General features: G+C 40.9%; 2 pseudogenes; one reads left to right on the plus strand and one right to left on the minus strand.

Annotated features, from left to right (window-relative positions):
- Positions 1 to 18,720, minus strand: part of LOC124973812 (beta-1,4-galactosyltransferase 6-like) — a 32,731-nt pseudogene extending 14,011 nt beyond the window's left edge.
- Positions 18,721 to 19,361: 641 nt separating this feature from the next.
- Positions 19,362 to 20,415, plus strand: LOC124973814 (beta-1,4-galactosyltransferase 6-like; annotated as a pseudogene).
- Positions 20,416 to 23,838: the final 3,423 nt, after the last annotated feature.

The following is a 23,838-nucleotide window of genomic DNA, read 5'->3' on the forward strand; positions in this document are numbered from 1 at the left end:
CTGATATCAAGTTCTACGCATGCATGAGTGTGTCAGCACAAACCCAACTACTATGAGTAAATAAAGATCTACTAAAAATAAATTAAAAATGCAAAGTTAAAAACAAACAAACAAGTAATTCTCCTCATAGTGGCCTGTGCTCATTTCTTTCAGATCATATTGAATCAATATGTTTTTTGGTGTTTCTCACCATTTTTAACTTAGAAAAGTGTCAAGCATACAAAAATCAAGTATACAATATAATGGTCATTTGTACCTTCTACCCAGCATAAAAAATAAAATATTTTGAAAACGTGTGCATCAGTTTTCCCATCACTTCTTCCCCACTAGTCTCCAAGTTCTAGATCTTGATGCTAGAACTGAGGGAAAATGAGACACACAAACACTGAATCAAGTTGAGGAAGTAGGTCCTCGAAGATGGAGATGAACACAGAAGGCAGGCAGAGAGGCCAAGTTGTCTTTACTCATGGTGGAACAGCCCTTGCATAAACATGTTTGAAAGACTATGAAGGACTCTCTGTCCATATTCATGGTGGGAGAAGATCTGCAGTCTATCTATCCATGTAGCATAATTCAGATACTCACTGCAATCTTAGGATTTACAGGTGTAAGTTTCCCTCCATTGATGAAGCTGTATTTCCTAAATATTGCATGATGTGGTTTTCTATTTAAAAAATTTGAAATGTTCTAATATATATATATATATATGGGGATTATATATTTTTTAATTAACTTTTTAAATTTTTACAGACTGCATTTTGATTCATGGTACAGAAAAGGGGTACATCTTTTTGTTTCTGCAGTTGTTCACGATGTTGATTCATACTATTCGTGTAATCATATATGTATATAGGTTAAGGATACGTGTCTCATTCCACCATTTTTCATACACTCTCCCTCTCATTTCCCTCTACATAATCTAAAGTTCTTCCATTCTTCTCTCACTCCCCACCCCTCACCCCCATTACATATCATCATCCTCTTATCAGGAAATCATTCAGTCTTTGTTTTTTTGGGATTGGCTTATTTAACTTCGCATGATATTCTCCAATTCCATCCATTTATCTCCAAATGCCATAATATTATTCTTTTTGGCTAAATAATATTCCATTGAGTATGTATACCACACCACTCCTTCGTTTATACACAAAGGACTTAAAATAAGCTTACTACAGTAACGCAGCCACATCAAAATTTATAGCAGCTCAATTCACAATAGCTAGATTGTGGAACCAACCTAGATGCGCTTCAACAGATGAATGGAGAAAGAAACCATGATTAGATTGTAACCTACAAATTATGTGAAGGTCCACTTTTTTAGTTCCAATTGATGGATGATTTTGCAAATTTCTTCAATTATTAATTCAATTTGATTAACTAAATATGCATGTAATTGTGCTTATTAATATTTCATATGTGACCTAGAATATCTACAATCTTGGGAAGCATCCTGTAGATACTTGAAACAAATCATATATATTCTCCTGTTGCAGGTGAGGTTTTCACAAATTCATTTAGTTCAAAGTTGGTTGCCAGTGTTGTTCAAGTATTTTGTATTCTTATTGAATTTCTGTATAGTCATTATATCAATCTCCAAGGGGGAGATATTGAAATGCTACTCAACTTCTCAAATCATGGGCACATTTACCTTATTCTCCAGACAAGAGACCTTCTATGCTATCTCAATACTATCTTCGATTAAAGGCAGAATTCCAACCACACGTGACAATCCCAAAGTACTTGTCAATGGTAACAATCATGCTCCTTCACTGTTTAGGATGCCATCAGGTTTTTAAATTGTTTTCTTTCTATCTAGAAACTCAGGCTTCAATATCCATCAGAAACTGAGCACACATATGCACTGAATAAAATAGAATACACAAAAATGTAGGTGCATATGTCCAAAATAGATCCCAGGGGATATTTGTGGTAAAAGAATAAAGTGTTCTTCATTCAGCTGAATTATTTCATATGTTCAACAAATACTACACTGATTTCAAATTTGATATACTGTCCCAGACACTATATAGTTTGCTTGAGATGAAGAAGAAACAGAAATACCTGCTCCTAGAGCAAATTCACAGAAGAAAAGGGTGTACTAGGAATAGTTCCTCACCAAAAACAGCTATTGAAGTGGCAAGAAGTTTGTGACTCAACAGCATAGGGAAAAAAAATTCTACCCACACATTTGCTGCATTCGGAGGAGGACTGATGGAGAAAGGATAAACATGTAGGAATCTTTCTCAGCTCCATCTGTCCACATAAATAACTAAACAGTTTTCGGGGTTTCCCCTCTGTTTTCTGTATCCCTAGGGGCTGAGCCCTTCTCTGGAAACCACCAATTCCATGAGCAACAACTCTGAGCTCTGACGGAATGGTGTAGAGGGAACTCCCTCCAGACAGAGAATAATAGATCCCTGGTAGGAAACCACCCCAACCTGTCATTCAGGAAGAAATATAAGGTGCAATTCCACCATAGCCTGGACCCTCCTTCTCCTTGGACTCCTCACTTACAGTACAGGTACTGCCCCAAGGTTCCAACCAAATCACCCAGCCCAGGGATATGGGACTCCATCTGCCCTGACTCTGACTTCAGCAAGGGCCCTCTTGTGGAGGGAAGGGTGCCCAGAAGTCTGATGTCAGAGCAGGTGCTGTAGTGTGAAATCCCAACAGTGGGCTCACTGAGGGGCGACAGCTGCCAGGAGAGAGGGGCATTTTGCTTACATATTCAATTTCATGGACGTTGGATCCAGAGGGGATGCCCTGAGGGCCCAGAGAATCCCTAGAGCTCATCCACAACAGCCAGGCATTGAATCTTCTGGTGGATACCCTCACTGTCTTTCTCAAGGCTACTTCTTTCCTTGCAGGGTCTGTGACCTCATAAGAGCTGAATCAGACACCGTCAGTATCATTTACTTCAAGCCAGACAGCCTTGATCACATACTCTGGAGAAAAATTGGGGATTAAATATGTATCTTGGTACCAACAGAAGCCATCACAGGCACCTATGCTGGTCATTTACCAGGATAGCAACAGCCCTCAGGAATCCCTGACAGAGTCTCTGGCTCCAACGCAGGAAATAGTCATCCTGATCATCAGTGAGCTTCAGGCTTTGGATGAGGCTGAATATTAATGTACCACCTATCATGGCAGTGAAAACAGTTTTCAGTTGACATGCAGTATCACACACAGATGCGGACATCAACTAAGAAACAACCCGCTCAGGCCTGACTCTCACTGTCATTTGCCCTCTGAGCGAAAACTGAGACCATGGTCTTGACTTGCTCACTCACTTTCTTTAGTGTCACCCACACTACAGAAGAGTATAGTTTCTCTTATAAATGTGGTTCTTTCACAGAATTAGTTGCATTTTAAATTTGAAATCCTGTCACTTTATTCTAGAACCTTGTAGAGCCTAGGTCAGAGGTTCTTGGTATGGAGAACATCTCTATAGAATCTGGTCTGTGCATAAGACTGTCCCTTTCTCCCTTTCAACACATAATATAGCCAATGAAGGCCCCATTCTTAGACTTTCTGTAATTGAGAACTTGCTCTTGAGAAAGACAAAGTATGGTGAGCACAGTAGGATTGTGTACACAGAATGAGATATGCCATTCTACTCAGACTAGTTTTCTCTGAGAACATTATGTCCCTACTTCAGGTGAGAACAAAGAACACACATAGCTAGGCATAGTAGTGCACACCTGTAATCCCAGAACCTCAGGATACTGAAGCTGATGGATCACAAGGTTAAAGCCAGCCTCAGCAACCTAGCGAGGCTCAAAGAAAATTAGTAAGAAACTGTCTCAAAAAACAAAACAAAACAAAACAAAACAAAAAAACAATGAAGCTTGCTGGGTATGTGGCTCATGGGTGAAGTGACCCTTGGTTAAATCCATGCCCCACTCAAAATATGAGCACACATGGCTCTTAGGTGTAGGCAAGGACATCAGTAAACCTTTTGAAAAAATATATCTGTTCATTATGTTCATCATAAATGCCATGACCCTATTACAAAACTCCATACAGTCTACTTTGGTATTCTCCTATGTCAAGACATAAACACAACTTTGTTGTTTCCATGATGACTTAGTGTTATGTTGTGGAGTCCTCTACACCCAGGGCCACCAAACTGCAACATCAATGACACCTCTGCCTGCAACTGCTGCTCAATTTCCTGCTCTAGGACACAGACACTAGACCACACTCTTCACTCCTGATACTTGCATTGGAGCAACACTCCCAGTGCAAATTTGCTCCTTTGAGAAACATGATTCACCATCAATATTCCCTTTTTCTTCTTGGTGGAAGTATAGTATATAATAATGTGCCTTTTGTTTTGTGAAAGATGGGTCAAAATGCTAAAAACCACTAGAACTTATTCATTTTCGCTAATATGAGGACAGGAATATTCTTGTGGCATATTTCCTATTATCTGAATGCATATGTCTAACCAAATATTCCTATATACTTGCCATTTCAAGTAAATAGAATGTTTATGATCCAAGTATCATGAATTGGGAGAGACCCTGGGTGTTTTTCTGCAAGCACCTATTCCAACCAGCTCAATTAGACATAACCCTTATAACAAAATCTTGGTCTTCCTATGGAATAAAGTCTCAGGAACAACAGTCCTAACATCTGGACAGCTGATGCTCCATCAACTATTGGCTCCTGAAGCAGTTCCACCTTTCCATAGAGAGGAAATCAGTTACTGTGACACATGCCTTACTAACCATAAGTGTGTGCCCAATTCTTACAGATGCCATGAAGAGAAATCTCGTGGCCTACAAGATGGTTAACCGGACACACAGGCAATAATCCTGAACAGAGTTAAATCAACAGAGTGATGATCAAGACAAGGGGCATGTAGATCTCCAGCTACACAGGAAATCCAGAGACAGCAGAGGAAATGCATTCAACTGAATGAGGAAATGTATGGGAAACCAGTGGAATACTTCCAGAATATGGACAATCTGTGTTTCCTGGATGCTGGGGTAGAACAGACTTTGCAGGGACCTCCAACTTAGCAGTTATTTTCTATCACCTGTGACCTCACTTCTCAAAATTCTGAATTCATGTGATCTTAAGACCTTAGGCTGACTGTTACAGCTCCACCTGTGATGCTCATATTCAAGAGGAAATGTCCAGAACACAGCTGATCTCTGTCAGACAGAAGAGAAAAGTTTCCCTGGGAAGATATCCATCACAAGACTTTTATTTTTAAATAAATGTCTGTTTTAGTTAGCTTTATTACTGCTGATACCAAATCACCTGGCAAAAACTATTGAAGAGGAAAAATGTATTTGATTTCTCATGGTTTCAGAGGCCTTGGTCCATACACAGCTGACAACATTACTTGGGGTTTGAGGCAAGGGAGAACATCATGAAAGAAGAAAGCAGTACAGACATGATCAGGGAGCAGAAAAGGATATCTCCTGAACAAAGACCTATATACCCCAAGGCATGCACCCAGGAAACACCTCCAGCAACCACGCACAACTTGCCTACAATTACCACTCAATCCCTATCAGGGCATTAACTCACTTATTGAGTTAACGGTCTTATAACCCAGTTATTTCACCTCGGCCGTCTCATGCATTGTCTTCCACATGAGCGTTTGGGGGGCACCTAATACCAAACCATAGAACGTCCCATAAACCAGCCCTGCACCAGTTGTCAAAAATAATTTGATAAATTGGTGAAAAGTCTATACATTTAAATAAAGAAAGAGGATGATGCACAGGGGACTGTCTGCAGAGTCCAAAGATCCAGTGTGTCTAATGCACAACCCTTCCTGCAGGATGGGAATGTCCTGCAATTAGAGACTGTTACTTGTTCCTGCGCATTCCCAGGACGAAATTGGACTAGACCAGAGTTGGTCTGAATAAATCATCATTAAGTGGCAGCAAAAACACTACTGCACAGTCACTTTGCATCCACAGCTGCCACTAAATGAAGTCAATCTATGAGTCTTGTTCCTCACTTTTCTAAGCCTCAGAAACACAATCATGATCACTCAGCACTCCATAGATGGGTACCTGGATGCCTCAGCTTGACCTTGCTATTTCCTCCTCCAAATGAGTATATTCCTGTCTCCATGGCTCCCCTGAGCCCCTTCTGACTCTTGGCCAGGCAGCGACAACAGGAAGAAGATCTGCACTCCTTAGAACAGGAAATAATAGATCTGTGTAGAATTTTCTGGGCAGGTGCAGACTCAGAAAATAGTTCAGTGTGGAGGAACCATTGGGGGGCAGCAGAGACCTAACTGACCACTGAGAATGCAATAGTCAGGTTTTCCCAGAGATTCTAACATCAGGAGGGTTAGTGACTGAGATATGGAGGTAAAAGTGTCCTTTTCGTATAGCACCATTGTCCTTGACATACACAAGTCTGCTGGCTCCATGTCTGTGAGATCTGATCTGTAGGTGTGCCTTTCTCTGCTGTATATCAATCTCTTTGTTTCCCCAGTCTACCATTTGTCTTAAAACCTTGTTGCCATAAACAACCATACTCCCTGTGATAACCAGAGTCCTACATGTCTTCACTATAATGTGACTGTTGCCTGAATAGCCAGACACCACTGCTTCTCATTCTTAGGAAGCTCCCTTACCATTTGCTCTACACTAGTCTGTACTTGTTACTATCTCGGAAGCAGTTGCTAAATTTTCATTTTGATTTCTCAGTGTGAGGCATAAAATACTTGATTATTAACCTTGTATTGGCTTAATTAAGTTTGATTGTTTTTTGTGGTATTAGTGAGCAAATCAATAGGGCTCTACCACTAAGCATCATTTTCAGTCCTTTGTTTATTTTTTTCTTGTTTGTGTGTGTGTGTGTGTGTGTGCATGCATGTGTGTGTGGTTTGTTGGTGTTTTCTTGAAACAGGGCCTGGAGAAGTTGATTAGGCTTGCCTTGAAACTGTGATCTCACTAGCTCACCCTTCCTAGTAGCTAGGGTTACAAATCTGTACCCCCATGCTTAACATAAGTTGTTCTCACTTGATATATTTTCCCCAGCAAACGAAGTCCTCTTAATTATACTAAACACTTACATGAGGAGTTTCTGGAGTTTGCAGACCCTGAGACTCTTCTAGATGAACATTTCTATCATCACCTGACATCACCCTGGCTCTTGGCGCACACTGAGATATTGAGACAGAACTTAGGACCTGCCACAATAATTCAGAGCCAAGGGAAAATAATGTACAGCACTTCGTACATCTTTAAACATTCCATGTACACTTAGCATTATAGGATTTTTATTCCGGATGTCCACTGAGGATCTGCGTGATCTTTGATAGGAGCCTGAACATGTTTAAGTCTCTTGCTGTCATGGGTAGGGCAGGGTAAAGAGAGTCACCACACTGGGTTCTGTGAAAGAACCTCTAATGTGCAGATAGGACTCCTTTATATCTAAACTGTGGTAGAAATAATTATGAACAGGACACACCAAAGCACTCAGATCAAAATTAATCACCTTCATCCTGAGCCAGGATTATTCATGGGAAGGAACCCGGACTTCACTTCAGGATAATTACAAAAGAGCACTGTTTTTCAAGTCACCTGCTGAACAGGAGCAGGAGCAACACAGGGTCAGGATTTCAGGCTGCATATAAAATACAGAGACCATTGCCCCTATGCTTTGCACGGACAGGACAGAAGAGGAGTTTGGCAAGGAAAGTATATGTAGATATCACCCAGACTGAGAGCGGCTGGTGGTGGAGCATCCCTTGGGTTGAGGTTGGGCTAGAAGTCTACTCCACCACTGTCTGTGTCCTCAGGGCTGAGCCCTGCTCTGGACAAAACAAGGCTCCTCCAGCAGCAGCCCAGAATGCAGGTTGATTTACATAATGGGCAACAATTTCCATCAAGTGGAGAAGATATCCCTGGGAGGAAGCCAGCCCAGCCTAGGACTCAGGAAGCAGTATTGGGGCAAACTCACCATGATCTGGACGTCCCGCCTACTCTGCCTACTATTTCACTGCACAGGTGCTTCTCCAGGGCTCTCACCCATCCACCCAGCCCAGTTCTATGGAACCAAACTGACCCTGACTCTCAGCTCAGCAAGGTCCTGCCTGTGGTGGGCAGGATGCTCTGGAACCTGCTGCAGGATGGGGGTTGTGTGAGTCTGAGAGGCTCCAGATGCCAGGAAACAGGGTAGTTGTGTCTTGTGTTCAAAGTTTCCATGATAAAATAAGCCCACTAGTCACTTGTGCTGAGGGTGATTGGTGAGGTGTCCTGTTGCAAAACAAGTCCAGGAAATTCATCCAAGCCTAGGAGCAGGATCTCCTGGGACTGTTCCCTCATATTCATGAATACAACTAATTTTTTTCTTCTTGCAGACTCCATGGCCACCTATGAAGTGATTCAGTCATTTTCCCAATCAGTGGCCCCACAACAGACAGCTAGGATCATCTGTGGGTGCAACAGCATTGGCATATATCTTGCACTGTAGTATCAGCAGAATCCAGACAAGGGTCATGTATCAGCCATTCAGGTATCCCTGAACAATTCTCTGGCTCAATTCAGGAAACATAGCCATGTTGACCAACATTGGGATCGAGACTAGGAACCAAGTTGACTATACTGTCAGGAGTGGAATGGCAATGATGCTCACAGTGACACAGGCTGACAGGGAAGTTAGAAAAAAAATCTGCCACCAGCCTGGCGACTGAGGACTCTCCCTTCCCTGATCACAGTGGAACTAAAGAAACAGTCACACAGATGGATGCTTCCAATTCTTCCCCTGCCATGACACTCCTGCGAGATGGGGCCTTGTTTCTGAACCTCTACAGGCTCAGCTGGCTCTGTTTTGACTTGAGTAGAATATTTCGAATGATATGAGCTGCCAGCTTCTTAAGACTGCAGTACCCCTGTCAAGAAAGCACCAGCAAGTCTATGAGCAGTAAGGGAGATTATCCCAGACATGCTTATCCTGGGATCTCAGAAGAGGGATGACAATGGAATGTATAAGTAAAATTTCGATTCTGTACTTGAGTGGTTTTATGTATGTCTCAAAAGGAAGGAACAAACTAAAATGTGGTCACATCTGTTCCACAATAGCGAAGGGTCAGAGGATATTGTGAGATGATTATTGAGTCTTGATTACTAAATATTTGTTTGATAACTGAACAGTTTGCCCAGGTGAAAAGTGTGAACTCAGAGCAACTCCTTGTGGACAATTGCTTTCAGGAATGTCCTGAAGCAAAGAGTTACTGATTATTTCCTCATCTTCCTGGGCACAAGAGACCTGGGCATTCCAGGTGCAGTGGCACATGTCTGTAATCCTAGTGGCTTGGGAGGTTGAGGCAGGAGGATCGAGAGTTTAAAGTCACTCTTAGCAAATGTGAGTCACTAAGCAACTTAGTGAGACCCTGTCTCTTAATAAAACACAAAATTGGGCTGGGGATGTGGTTCAGTATTCAAGAGCCCCTGGGTTCAATCCCTGGTCCCCCCATAAAAAAGAGAAAAAAAAATAAAGTGTCCTGGGTTCAATATTAAGATGAAAAAAGTGGTCCATAGCCCCAAAATACATTCACTACAGAATGACAGTAACCATAACAGAGGGAGGAACGTGTGAGGTTTCCAGATGGAAACACAAACACAAACACACCTCTCCACCTGTAGGACTGAGACCACCTGGACCAGTGGGTCCAATTTGCAGTATTCACTGCCCTTTGGATAGGAATGACCTTGGTAAACTCATCCCAAGTGGATGCTAGAATGGGATTATGATTGAGTGAATGGACCCCTAGAGATTTTGGTCTGGGCTAGACAAATATACAAGATGTTTGGAGCCTGGTCCTTCCTGATTAAGTTCCTTTCCTGTGATATTCCCAGCCTCCTCCCTCCTTCTGCAGGGACCCTTCTTTCCCACTACCCTTCCCCACTCACCTTTAAGTTTTCCCCTCGCACTGGCCCTTCAACAGGTCCTCCCCTCTGCACAGACAGGTTACTCTCTATGCTACGTGACAGGCCCAGAGACATGGCCAGCAGCTTCTCTTCCCACCTAGCTATAGATCAACCATGGGGATGCCATGGAGACATCCCCAGATGCACTTCCACAATCAGGTAGTTTCCAGTGGTATGGCCTGCCCATCCTGGAAATCATCTAATATGCCACAAATCTGCCCATTAGGACCTTCTATCAGGCCCCTGAACAAACAAGCCTCAAAGGAGAAACTCTGAGGTCATCTTGGATGCCTCCTGCTTTACACACCTCACTCCACCTGCCAGAATCTCCTATGTGTCTGAAAGTCCTTTGAAATCCAGTTGGTATCACCAAAATCCATCCTCATTACTCATGGTAACTGAACAATTAAGTGCAAAATAAAGACTTAGACACCAATTTTAACAGGGTGAAATAAATAATATTCATTTATTAATTCATTTATTTGCAGTAATGATCATAAAGAGTCTAAATTTCACAAGAATTGAAACCCAAATGAAAAATGATAATATTTCAAGAGAAAAATCTGGTTTGTGGATAATATGCACATTATTCTTCCTGCAGTAAGTGGTTGCTACCAATATTGCCATGGCCACAATGTGTTTATGCCTTCTGCAGTGTGATTGTGGCCCTACATTACGACTGGATTGCTTCTATCTTAGTCCAGGATATTGACCACGTAGCCTCATCCTTCTTAGGTGAATGACAAAAGAGCCCTGTCCGGCTATGGACACAGGTCTCAGAGATTTGGGGCATTTCCACAATGACCTGAATGCCTCTCCTTCTCCTGTATTCACAGATGACCACTGAGGCTCTGTATATAGGATTAACTACATCCTCATAACCCAAAGACAGACTGTGAGACTGAGCTCAACCCTGGGCATGTTGCAAATGGCAAAACCCTAAGAAAGAACCTTATAATATTCTCAACCTTCAGACCTTGGAATAACTTAAGGCTGAGCTGCCCCAGATAGAAATGATCCTGAGACACTCATCTGCTGTAGCGTTCAGGCAATCATTAAGAGAGCATCAGCATAAGGCAGGCCAGCCCTGAGAAGCAAGGTGAACTCTCCAACTGCACATTTTCTCCAGCTCTAAAATGGAAATGGCCCACAGAAACTACCACCTGCAGGCTTAGCTGGTCTCTTGGTGGTGAACAGGTCATGGTTGTGGGGATAGCAGTGAACCATGAGGTACACTAGTCCTGAAGTCCAACCTGGCTTTGAAGATAAACCCTACCCTTTCTGATCATGCTTTGCCATAAAGAACTCAGGAGTAGATCTCAGCACAGTCTGGTCTGTTTCCAACCTTGACAATGCTGGTGTCTTAGGAAGGACCTGAAGCTTTCTTGGTTTCAGTGTTACCTGATATGAAATGGGGACACCTATGCTTACATTAGGACACTTGTTTTTGAGACCTAAATGAAATAAATCCAGGTCCTGGGATCTGTCTGTGGGAATCCAAGGGAAAGAGCTAAGCCAGGAATGTACTTTTTCTATGGTCAGAACATGTGTCCCTATGTCTGAGCAAGCAGGCAGTTCAGGTTTATCAAAATGTTGCCCAAGGCTAAAGTAGAAATGCATGATGATGAACTGAGATGTAGAATTAAAAAAAAGTTAGTTATAAAGATGAAGATGATGATGTTGATGACAATGATGACCGTGATTTAAGAACCATACAGTTCTTCAGTGCAGAAAGATCCAGTGTTCCCCCTGAACTGACAACTGTTCTCATTGCCATGGAGGGTGGAACCAGACCTGACAGTAAACATACAGCAGTCTGGCTCCACAGTGAGTACCATTCATATTTCTCTGTTCTTTTGTTTTTGCAGAATTGTAGACACAACTTTCTCTTTTTCCCTAAAGAAAACAAAGCACCAGGGTGGGAATATTTCCCTGGAATGGGTGACAGGGGCTCTACCTGCTTCACAGGCTTGTGTACCTCAGATGAGAAGTCACTTTGTTGTTCTTGTCAAGGATGGGTGAGGGCAGCTGCTGTTCCATCACAGGTGACATGAACTTTGGGATCACTATTGACAAGGAGACTAAAGCTCTGAATATCCTTCACAAGCAGGAAGCAGCATAAATATACCAAGGAGGAGCCAGAGTGGAGGCTGGTTCTTCTCAGGGGGATCTCTAGAGGGAGGTCTGCCCCAGGGTCAAAAGTTGTCCTGAGAACATTCTTTCGGAATGGGAAGTCAGAGCAATCCATTCTAATCATGACTGAAGTGACCAAGTTCTGAGTGTCAGGCTCACACAGTGGTAGTATTATAGTGCTGAGGGCATGGGAAGGAACTGGCACTCATGAGGAAATCACTTTGGAAATGGGCTGAAGGAAACTGCTCCCAGGTGTCAGCCTAGGGAACCCCTGAAAGACTGTGAGTCACGGAGGATACCATGCATAGTCCCAGGTGCTCCAGGAAGGAACTCAGTGTTACAGAACACGGATTCCAGGGCCTGCATTTTTCATGTAGGATGACTGCCTGGCCCTCCTGTCCACTCTGAAGCCACATCCTCACTATCCAGCAGTGGTTCCAGGCCTGATTCCTATCAACTGGCACGTTTTCCCACTCTCTACTGACTCTCTCCCTCCTAGAAAGATCTGTTCTCAGGACTAAAACTCCAATGCTCAGGTGCAATGTCAGATGGTGATGTGGGCACATTGTACCTTATCTCTGAATCAGTAGCCTCCTTTAGAAGTCTTTATAGAATGACATGGACTCTCGGATGCCTCAGGTCATTTCTGTAATGCAGTGCTCTCATTTGTTCAGTGACAGTATCCTCCTGGATAGAGGGAACCCTGACTAACCATCTTCTACCGCCTAGCTCTATACAACCTCACACCGAGTAAATTCAGAGATCAGGCAGACTAACATGTTTTCCTCAGGCAGGTGTCATTCCTGGCACATTAGTTAGATTATGTAATACACTGAGGCAATAAAAAAAATTCTTGTGACTGTTGCCAGTCTATTGTGGGAAGGAGACTGTTGTAGAAAAGAGCAATCACCACTTGGGCAATAGTATAGGAGAGGGGGTGAATCCACAGAATCTTTGTTTACCCAAAAAATGTCTTGTTCACCCAGAAAGGTCACATTTTATTCAATTTCACAAAAATCCCAATGACACACTGTCATACTTTAAAGAAGTGACAATCATGGGACAGAAGTGCATTTGAGTGACCAGAGAAATGGATGAGGATGTTAAAATCAACCATCTACTTTCTAGTGGTGAGGCATGATTAATGGTGTCAGGAGGTTTCAGATCAGTCCATGCTGAGGCTCCTGGAAGGTCAACAGTCCTGCTGAGGTAGGGCTAGGACAAATCACAACCCAGAAAGAATGGGACAATGATCACCTGTCAATCCCTGAAAGGTAACAGGGATCAGGGTCTTGGAGCCTAAAGTGAATTTTATGACAAGAGAATCAACTTGTGGAAGTCAGACCTCCATCTCTTCTTCCCAAAGAAGCACTTCTACACCCAGAGTTAGTAAGAATGTTCCCCAATAACCCATAAAGAGAAGCTCTAAAGAAGGAGTAAATGTGCATAATCACAAAAACTCACAGTATTAAAAGATCTGAGAAGAAAAAAGAGTCCTGGGGTAGGGCAGTGGATCTGAGGACACAGAGCTCCCGGACATTTTCAGCATGACTGCCACAAATACCTGCTCTGGAGAATTAATGTGTTGTGCACTGGGAACAGCAGAAGCCAGATATTCCCCTATGCTGGTTATCTATGATGATGACTCTAGACCTCAGTGATACCTGAACATCTGGCTCCAACTCAGAGGATATGGTCATCCAAACATTCAGCCAGATGCCAGGGAGTAAGGATGGAAAAAGGACTTGAAGGCAGGCATAGATAGATGGACTCATCTTTCTTTCGCATAATAGCTATATAATGTGTCCCATGGTGCTGTGTTAATTACCACAGAGCAAACTAATGGATACCTTGGGATATGCATAGATCCCCTCTTTATGTTTGACTCTCCAACCACAGCAGCTGCCAACCAAACAGGTATGAGAGATGCATTCTCCAGAATAGATGAGAGGCCCACCCTACAGAAAAGGTCATGCCTTTTGGACATGGAAATATTCTGTCCTGTTGCTTTCTGATTCTGTTGACTGACCACTCTTTCTCATCATGTTTGAAAACATCAACAAAGGAATACAAGATCGATCCAAATGAGAATAACCAATATTTGATACTCAAAGTGTTCCTCTATGAGTAATTGCATTTGGCCTTAAGAGTAAGAAAACATCATGCATTTTCCAGATCAGTCACTCACTGAGGAAAATCTGATGAGAAAGATATGTATTGTCATGCATTATTATGCTCCCCAATGAGTGTGTTTCTTCTAGATTCATATATTCATTACATTGAAATATTGCAAGAGTCATATTTTCAGTAAAATATCTCATACTTGCTGGGTGAGGTGGTGCACACCTGTAATTCCAGTAGTTCTGGAGGTTGAGGCAGGAAGATTTCTAGATCAAACTCAACTTCATACTTAGCTTAATGGGCATATGGGTATGACAACAGGATGTGCCACAGTATAATTCTGACACTCAACACCCAGTAGTAGACTTAGAACCCACAGTGTCAGGATAAAGTCTTCCTTCCATAAGACTGCTCTGAACTTCAGATACCAGACACACTTTGAAGTTTCCAGGTTAAACTGCACTATAGACTGACAATAAATTTGAGATTATTCCTCAGTTTCAATAATATACTAGAAGTCAACCACAGAGCTCAGGAAAACCCTAGGCTACCAAAGATTATGGTGTAGGAAACACATAGACTGAAGTCTGAAATGGAAGATGAAGGTCCCAAACACAGAACTTTCATTCCTCTCCTGTAAGCCTATATGATATCACACTGCCAGCTTACCAGTGTATTCACCAAATCTCATGGTGTTTCATAGTCAGTTCTAGGGTCAAAGAATCCACCTGCTGATTAATAGACACTTTTTCGCATTTCATTCCAGCATCCTCATTTGCAAACCATTTCCATTTTGCTATGCAACTCTTCTGGGTATGTTACTTCCTTTTAGCATGTTTCTCTAATATCCTTTAAGATATTATGGGTATTTCAGGTTTCATGATGATTATACATATTTTAAATTCAGTTTCAATTAATGTCAATTAGAATGTTAATAATTGTGTCTTCAATGGAAATTCTTTAACATTATCCCATACTTTTATTGGGAGGACTCTAATTCCATAGCAAAGAAAGTGTTTTCTGAGAACCCAGAAGACAGAGCAGGATGATGCAATATAATCTACTGGATTAGTCTGTTTTTATTGCTATAACAAAACACCTGAGGCTAGTTTATTTATAGAGAGTTCTGAAAATTCAAGAGCATGACACTGACACATGCTTGACTGTGATGGAATCCCTTCTGGCAGCATCAGAACAGCATGGGCAACAACATTGGGGGTGCCCATGCAAGAAGGATAGATCACATGAGATGAAGCCATAGGGATTCTGAAGAATCATTTGCTATATTTATAATAAATCACTGTGGAGGGAACTAACCAGGTAATGAGAAAACTATATTAATCTTTCAACGGTGGTACATCCAATGACCTAATCACCTTCCACTAGATCCAAATCTTAAAGATTTTACCAACCCTTTGTGTTGCCACACATATACTAAAAGAAGCTCTCAGGTGACTGATCTGTGTCTGATTGCAATTTAGAAGATTAAACAAGAGGGATGTATATTGAAAAGGAAGAAGGAAGAGAGTTTCAAAGATGGATAGGACAAGTTAATCTGTGCTCCACACACCATGCAGAAGTCAGAAGTCTTCTCCTTACATGGTGGATGAGAAGAAATCCTGAGAGTTGGGAAGATGTCACAAAGAAGCCAAGAGTGTTGAAGCCATCAAGGGAATCAACCAAGATAGGACAATGCAATTTATTGCCCAGACCTGCCATAGTCTTTTCATTAATGTGTCACTTTCCTCCAGAGTTATGGGGTCTGATAGCATTTTATGTAGTCAGGATTATCTTTGGTACCCAGACAAGGAGGCCAGAGTGTTCAACTCAGCTGATACCCACAGGAATAACCCTACTGATCTTCATATCAAACTCTCCAACCTGGACAATGTCAAGCAATGAAGTGAGTGACAAGATGAACTGTACATTGGAAATAGCCGAGACTTTTAACATTGGACTGCTAAGCATCTCAACAACAGGGAAGTTCAGATTCAGTGGGTGTGAGATTTGTTACTCTACCTATGGTCCCCAAACCAGAAGGAACAGTCATTCTGAAAACTTCCAATTCGCAATCTGTATTCAAACAAAGATTCCCAGCTACCATGCATTCATTGCATTTCAAGAATTCCCTATGACACTTGTGACATATCCATCCATATTTTTTGTGAAAGATCACCAGATGACCCTACTTGTTTCAAGGGCTGAGAACCACTGATGCCAGAGGAGCACCACAATATTAGGTGCAAATGGATAGTGAATTTCCCGTGATTTTTTTCTGGTTTCCCTGGAGAGAAGGATGTGTGTGCACAGGACTTTTTCTGGGACTTCCCTATTCTTTGACTCTTCTCTAGAGTAGAACACAGCTTGGTTTCCAGTTCCATTCTGTGTCAAAATAGGAAAGTTGGTACGTTTTCATCATGTCCTAGAGTAACCCTGGCAATTATCTGATTTATGAATATGAGAAACATCCTTTCTACAGTCCCGGTACTGAATGCAAAGTGACTTCCTACCACTTTTACAGTGGGGAATCTAGTGGGATTGACTTTCAAACACTAGATCAATAGACAAACAGTCCTTGTTAGACACATTAGTTCTCACCTCCACCCATCTTAACTAACATTTCTAAACATTTGAGAGGAAGAGACAAAAAACACATGAGCAGATTCATCTCCCATCCTGGAGATGCTTCCATAGTAGCTTAGGTGTTAATCAGGAACACAGCAAGACCTTTGGAAGGGTAATATTTCCTTCTCCATCCCTGGCCTCACCTGACCACATTTCCTTCAGCTACACAGTTTGGTTGAATTATAAAAGAGATGTTTTGATTGTTGATATTTCTTCCATTGACCATACCCCTAGTCAAATGCTTAACCTAACAGTATATTTTTTTTCATAATAAGAGAGAATTAAATTGTTAACACTTTATTTTAGATTAGACATCACATACTAATTTCACAAATTTATCTTAGAAAGTTTCCCAAAATTTCAGAGTTGAAACTGTTCCTCTGATATACATAATACACTTAAGACATTATTTATAATTGTAAAGTATATTGCTCAATATGATTGAACTAGAAGTTTTACAAAATGGTATAAATTCATATACAGTAGATTCAAATGTCATATATGCTTGTTCCCACTGAAATAATTTCAGATCATTTTAATTTACTTACATTTGCTTATCGCTGATGCTGAAACATTTTGAGAATTTAGAACCAAGAATGATTTTAAATTCCTATTGAATTTCAGACACATTGCAGATACCTAGGAATGAGCTGAGCTGAAGAACAAGGAGCATTTTGTCAGGGTGCTCATGTGACCTTACACAAATTGTACCCAGCGATGTGAACTGTGCAGTTCTTCATTTAAATTGCCATGGAGACATTTTGTTTTAATCCCTTTCTGTGCCCTGCCATCTTCACAGCTTTGTTTAAAAATAAGTCCAATATAATCTTAGTTTTCCCATTTTAAGATGTATTAGGTCCAAAGCTTAACATCTGTGCAACCATTATTAAATCCTTATCTCCATTTTACAAAATAAGTTTCACTTTCCTGCCCTAGAAATGTTTCACTTTCCTGTCCTATATAGGTGCTTGCCGAGGAAACAAAAGTTAGCAGATAGCTCTTCCTCCCCCTCACCACCTTGTTTGTGCTAACAACCCACTGCAAGGCTTTCCACAGGCAACTCATATGAGGAATAGCCCATCAAAAGGCTTCACACAGATGGCTCAGGCGATCTTACACAAGCAGTGTTATGAAATATCTCAGAGTCAGATTTTCCCTGCCTTCTCTCACCTTTTCTGAGCGGTGACCTTTGTCATGCTCTGACTGACAAATAAAGCTTCTTAACTATGGATCTCTCTGCCTGGTTTCTGTGCTGATTGTGTGTGTGTGTATGTGTGTGTTTCACTTTCTCTTCACAATGTATGACATATTAAATCAATTTCTTCTTTTTGCATAATTTTTTTAGATCTAATCACGGTTATCTTCAAACATGACTTCATGTTACATGAGATGAGTCAGACCATAAACATAACAACTGATTCATCAGCAGGTGTCATGGAAAAGGCAAGATTAATTCAAATACCTGGAAAACAGTTTTGTTTTAAAATTTCATGTAAGTGGAATATAATCTTAAAATTCCCACGACCTAAAAATTTCTCACATATTAAATGACAGCTCTTTGCATATATATTTATTCTGAATCTAAAATAAATTTTAGTTTTCTTTGCTCTCCCAACCTCTTTTCCCTGCACGCGTGGCTTGGCCGATCTTTGCCTGGTGTCCCAGTGGTGGCGCCCATGGGGCCATCTGACCCCTGCGTGCTGTTAAAGTCGCTGCTTTGGTCGCTCTCTAGGCCCCAGGGCAGCAGGCAGCTGCAGGAACTAGAGCCGGAGCATGCTGGCAGCTGACCAGGATGCAGCTCTTGCCTGGACATGGCTCCCTCAGTGTCCTGCAGGGCACTGGGATCCTGGGAGGGATAAGGTGGAGGTTGCACCGCGGTGAACATCCAGCTCATCCACCTCCAGAGCCCCCGGGGGCCCTCGCTCATCCAGTGAGTCTGCCGCCACCGGCACCCATGCTAACCCTGCACAGGCCCTGGACACCGACGCCCAGAGAAGGCGGTGCAGGCCAGCCAAACCAACATGGGCGGTCAGACCCTGAGCTTGGGACTGTGTCCTGGGTGAATACCTAGAGCCCAGGGTAACCTGGTGTGCTACAGTGAGCTGCCCCTCTCCACATGGTGCCTTGGATGGCAGTCAGCATCTCTACCCACGTACAGCCCCTCCTCCCACCGCTGCCAGGCAGAGAGAATGCAGGGCTTCACCCTTCCTCAGCTTCATCAGGACCCCTGCCCAGACTCTCCTCTTCTACCTCCACCCTTCCCCCTAGCCCTCCCCACTAGCCCTCCTGAGTTTCTTCTCCCTGCTCTTGGTCTCCCATTCATTTCGCGATCTTCCTCCCTTTTGTTCCTTCCTGCATCTGCCAGGACCCTCTTCCCAGAGCCTCTCAGCGCAGAAACTGGGGGATCCATGGGGATCTTAGCATTTTATGGAAGTTTAGGCCCTGTAAGGTGGCCCTAAATCCCTCCTGAGAGCACAGCTGAAATGCTGGCTAGAAGAAGGAAGTTGTCTGTGCTCCAGCGTAATGTGGGCCTAAAATTGCTTCACCCTATACTTCAACCTCTTCTCCCTCTCCTGGCCTTGTCTCTACATCATCTTTCGGGATCTGGGTATTGGAAACACATACCTCACTATGACAGAAGCTCCAGGGATAATACTGACAGAAAATGTGAAAACTATAGGACATGATCAGGCTGTGCACAAATAAAACGCCACCATCAATGGCAAAGATTATTCTATAGGCAATAATTCAAGTAACAATCGTGTTCAAACAGCAAGGTATATCCCAGAAAACTTCACGTATTCACCAATCCTTCCCTGTCAGCTAAAGCTGCCTTAACATGCGGGGATTCTTCAGGTCAGTGCAAGGGAATCAGTTTTGATGAAGTTCATCAGTTCTTCTCTAACAATTTGGATATTGAGCCAGGAGGTCACTGGAAGCCAAAAGTCTGTAAACCCAGATGGAAGGTAGTAATTCTCATTCCTTTCCACAACACCATGAACATCTTCCTAATTTTTATTCCAATGCTTCAGAAACAGCAGCAGGAATTTGCCTTTTATGTCATTGAACAGAGTGGCACACAATCTTTTAATCCTGTGATGCTCTTCAAGTGGGCTTCAAGGAGGCCATGAAGGACAACATCTAGGACTGACTGCATGGTCTTCCATGATGTGGATCATCTACCTGAAATTGACCAAAACTGTTACGGATATGGAGAAATGCCCCGTCACTTTGCAGCAAAGCTGGACAAATATACATATATTCCGAAATATGAAAAGTTTTTTTGGTTATGTGAGTGGAAACAGTTGAGAAACATCCATTCTTTTCCTAATGCCTTCTGAGGATGGAGAAGAGAAGGTGATCACCTTTGGAACCTAGTTCACTATGCTGGATGTAATTACCAAGCCCAGAGGGAGACCTAGGAAAATAAAAGTCCATTCCTCATCATCACCCAGGGAAGTCCAGTTTTTAGGCAGTATAAATCACTATGATATTCTAAGGAGCGTCAGTACATAATAGGTTGAACAATTTATTATACACACCAAAAATACTGGTTGATAAGTTGTATACAAATATATCTGAGAGCCTAATATAAGAGTTAGCTCCAATCCAAGACTGTTAAAAGAATTAGCTCTCCTGGCAGAGTAGAGCAGAGTTCTGGATCACAAACTTGGAGTGCAGTGTTAGTGGAGGTCAGCGACTAGATGTCTCAGTGCCCTCATCTCTGAGAAGAGCCAGCAGTCCTCAAGGTTGACACTGTGGGATTAGACACATTCATCCTTCTTAAGCCCCTCCTCTCTGCTTCCACACATGCCCCATGGCCAGCACTGCAAAATAAAGAGCCCTCACTGAAGATTAGAAGTTGAGAGATTCCAAGAAAAGAGAAAGTTTTTTATACTGAATTCCATAAATTAATTCAAGAGAATTCTTTTATTTCCATTTAAGCATGCTTTGTACATATGTGATATATTTAATGTGTTCCAATTGTTCAGAAATAACATGTCACAATTTTGCACGTATTTGGTTATACTTTCATTGCATTTTTATGGACATTTTTATTTGTATGGGAAAAATCACTGTAAGTTTATTTAACTAAACAAAGCTTAACACTTGTGTGAGATGAAGGAACAGTCAATAATTGACAGTAAATTAATAGAGCAACTTGTTACACAGGGTTCAGCTTTTGATTCCCAGCCTCTCATATGGAAGAAGTCACAACTTTTGTAGGGCTTTAAAGGGAAAAAAGAAGGGACTTAAACAGCTTTTCTTACTACCAGAATTACCTGGTTTTCTTTTAACCTTACTTGCAATTTCATCAGATTTTGCTAAATCACAACAATATTGTTTATGTATAGTACATGAGTATTACCAAGAAAATCTGAAAAGTTGTGATCTGACATGCTGTAAGGGCCTCTTTACGTTGAATTTCTTTCCTCTACCCTGGTGTGTCAGGGATTTTTTGCCTCCAAAAAGGTTTACAAGGTTGTTTATACACTGTACTTTTTATATGCATAGTGAATAAGAGTTTTAATACTTCTGGTTCAGAAGAGCTAATAAAACCAGTATCTTCATTTTAAAAAATTTGGTTTGTTTTTAAAGAACGAGCTACAGAAAACCCAATAGTACTTATACAGATGAACTGTACTATTGGATAAGATATTAAATATACTATTTTAAGAAGATAAATGCTTAATAGACAAAACCAAATTTTAGTTTTCATACTTGTCGAATTTCAAATTTGAAAAGGACTTTTTAATGTAAGCTAATTTCATTCAAACTATTCTTTTTTATTTTCAAGATATTGGGTAATTACTAAAATTTTCGTGTTAAAAGTATGATTTAATGGAGTTATCTTAACATGCATTCTCAGTTATTTAAATGTACTGATATTACAATATGACACTTTGGAAGACAGGTCCAACTACCTAATACCAAGTATATTTGTCTTAAAATCAGGCAAAGTTTCCATGGCAAATACCACAAAGTTTTGGTAGGTGTACTGGGCTTGAACCAAGCCATTCTTTACTACTGAGCTATGTCCCCTGTCCTTTTTGCTTTTTGATTTTGTGACAGTACCTCATTAAGTTGCTAAGGGTCACTTGAAATTGCTGAGGTAGGCATCAAACTTAGGATTCCCTTTTCTTAGATTATAGGCATGTACCAGCAGGTCTGGTTATTTTCATAAATTTAAAACAAAAGTTTGTATACGTAATAAAGTGAATCTTCAATGACAATGAAGAATGGTAGAATTCTACACGTGAAAAATGTTTGGATCATATGTGCCTTGTGGGTTGTTCACCTAAAACAGAAATATGGTCATTTATGTCAGGTTGAAATTTGAGTTTTCAAGTATCATTTTTCTGTGGCAGTTCGGCTGATACAAATACTCCCAAAAGAAACCATAAAAAAATCAAAATTCTTATATTTTGAGAAAACTAATAGCCTAGTCTGATATACCTAATAGAATTTTCCCATATTTATTTCATATAAATATTTTCCAGATATTTCTATTTTAAATTTTGTGGTATTAAAATAGTGAAAGTCAAACCTTCTTAAACTTAAAATATTTGGATTTAGTTTATATATATCTGGTCATTTGACTTCTCACAAGACAACATAGTTTTTAACTGGATGACATGAAAGCAGAATGGTAATGATGACAAAAGTTTGTTGACCACTAGCAAGAATGTAGGTGTATAGAGCATAAATAACCCAATCATACTCAGTTATCTTAGTGGTGGGAAAAAATAACACCATTTATGTGTCTTAGTATTCCATGAAATAGAAGAGGAGGGAACCCTCACAAACACATTCTATGAAGCCAAAATCACCCTGATACCTATACCAGACAGAGACACATCTAGGAAACAAAATTCCAGAACAATATCCTTAATGAATTTAAACGCAAAAATTCTCAACAAAATTTTAGCAAATTGCATATAAAATATATTAAAAAGATAGTGCACCACGATGAAGTGGGTTTTATCCCAGGGATGCAAGGTTGGTTCAAAATCCAGAAATCAATAAATGTAATTCAGTATATCAAAAAACTTAAATTAAAAAATCACATAATTATTTCGATAGATCAGAAAAAGCATTTGATAAAATACAACATACCTTCATGCTCAAAACACTAGAAAAAATAGGGATAGTGGGAACATTCCTTAACATTTTAAAGGTCATCTATGCTAAGACCATGGTCAATATTATTCTAAATGGTGAAAAAATGAAAGCATTCCCCCTAAAAACTGGAACAAGGCAGGGATGCCCTCTTTCACCACTTCTATTCAACATTGTCCTTGAAACTCTAGCCAGAGCAATTAGACAGACCAGAGAAATTAAAGGAATACAAAAAGGAAAAGAAGAAATCAAACTATCCCTATTTTCTGATGACATGATTATATATTTAGAGGAACTGGGAAATTCCACCAGAAAGTTTTTAGAACTCATAAGTGAATGCAGTAAAGTAGCAGGATATAAGATCAATGCTCATAAATCAAATCATTTTTACACATAAGTGATGAATGTTCAGAAATACAAGTTAGAAAAACTATGCCATTCACAATAGACTCAAAAAAATTGAAATACTTGGGAATCAATCTAATGAAAGAGGTGAAAGACCTCTAGAATGAGAATCACAGAACACTAAAGAAAGAAATTGAAGAAAACTTTAGAAGATGGAAAGATCTCCCTTGTTCTTGGATAGGCAGAACTAATATTGTCAAAATGGCCATAGTACCAAAAGTGCTCTACAGATTCAATGCAATTGCAATTAAAATTCCAATGACATACCTGACAGAAATACAGAAAGCAATCATGAAATTCATCTGGAAGAATAAGAAAGCCAGAATAGATAAAGCAATTCTTACCAGGAAGAGTGAATCAGGAGGTCTCACAATACCAGAACTTCTACTATACTACAAAGAAATAGTAACAAAAACGGCATGCTATTTGTACCAAAATAGACAGGTAGATCAATGGTACAGAATAGAGTACAGGGACAAAAACCCAAATAAATACAATTTTCTCATACTAGACAAAGGTG

This window comes from Sciurus carolinensis, unplaced genomic scaffold (assembly GCF_902686445.1).
Source record: "Sciurus carolinensis unplaced genomic scaffold, mSciCar1.2, whole genome shotgun sequence".
Classification (NCBI taxonomy): Eukaryota; Metazoa; Chordata; class Mammalia; order Rodentia; family Sciuridae; genus Sciurus; species Sciurus carolinensis.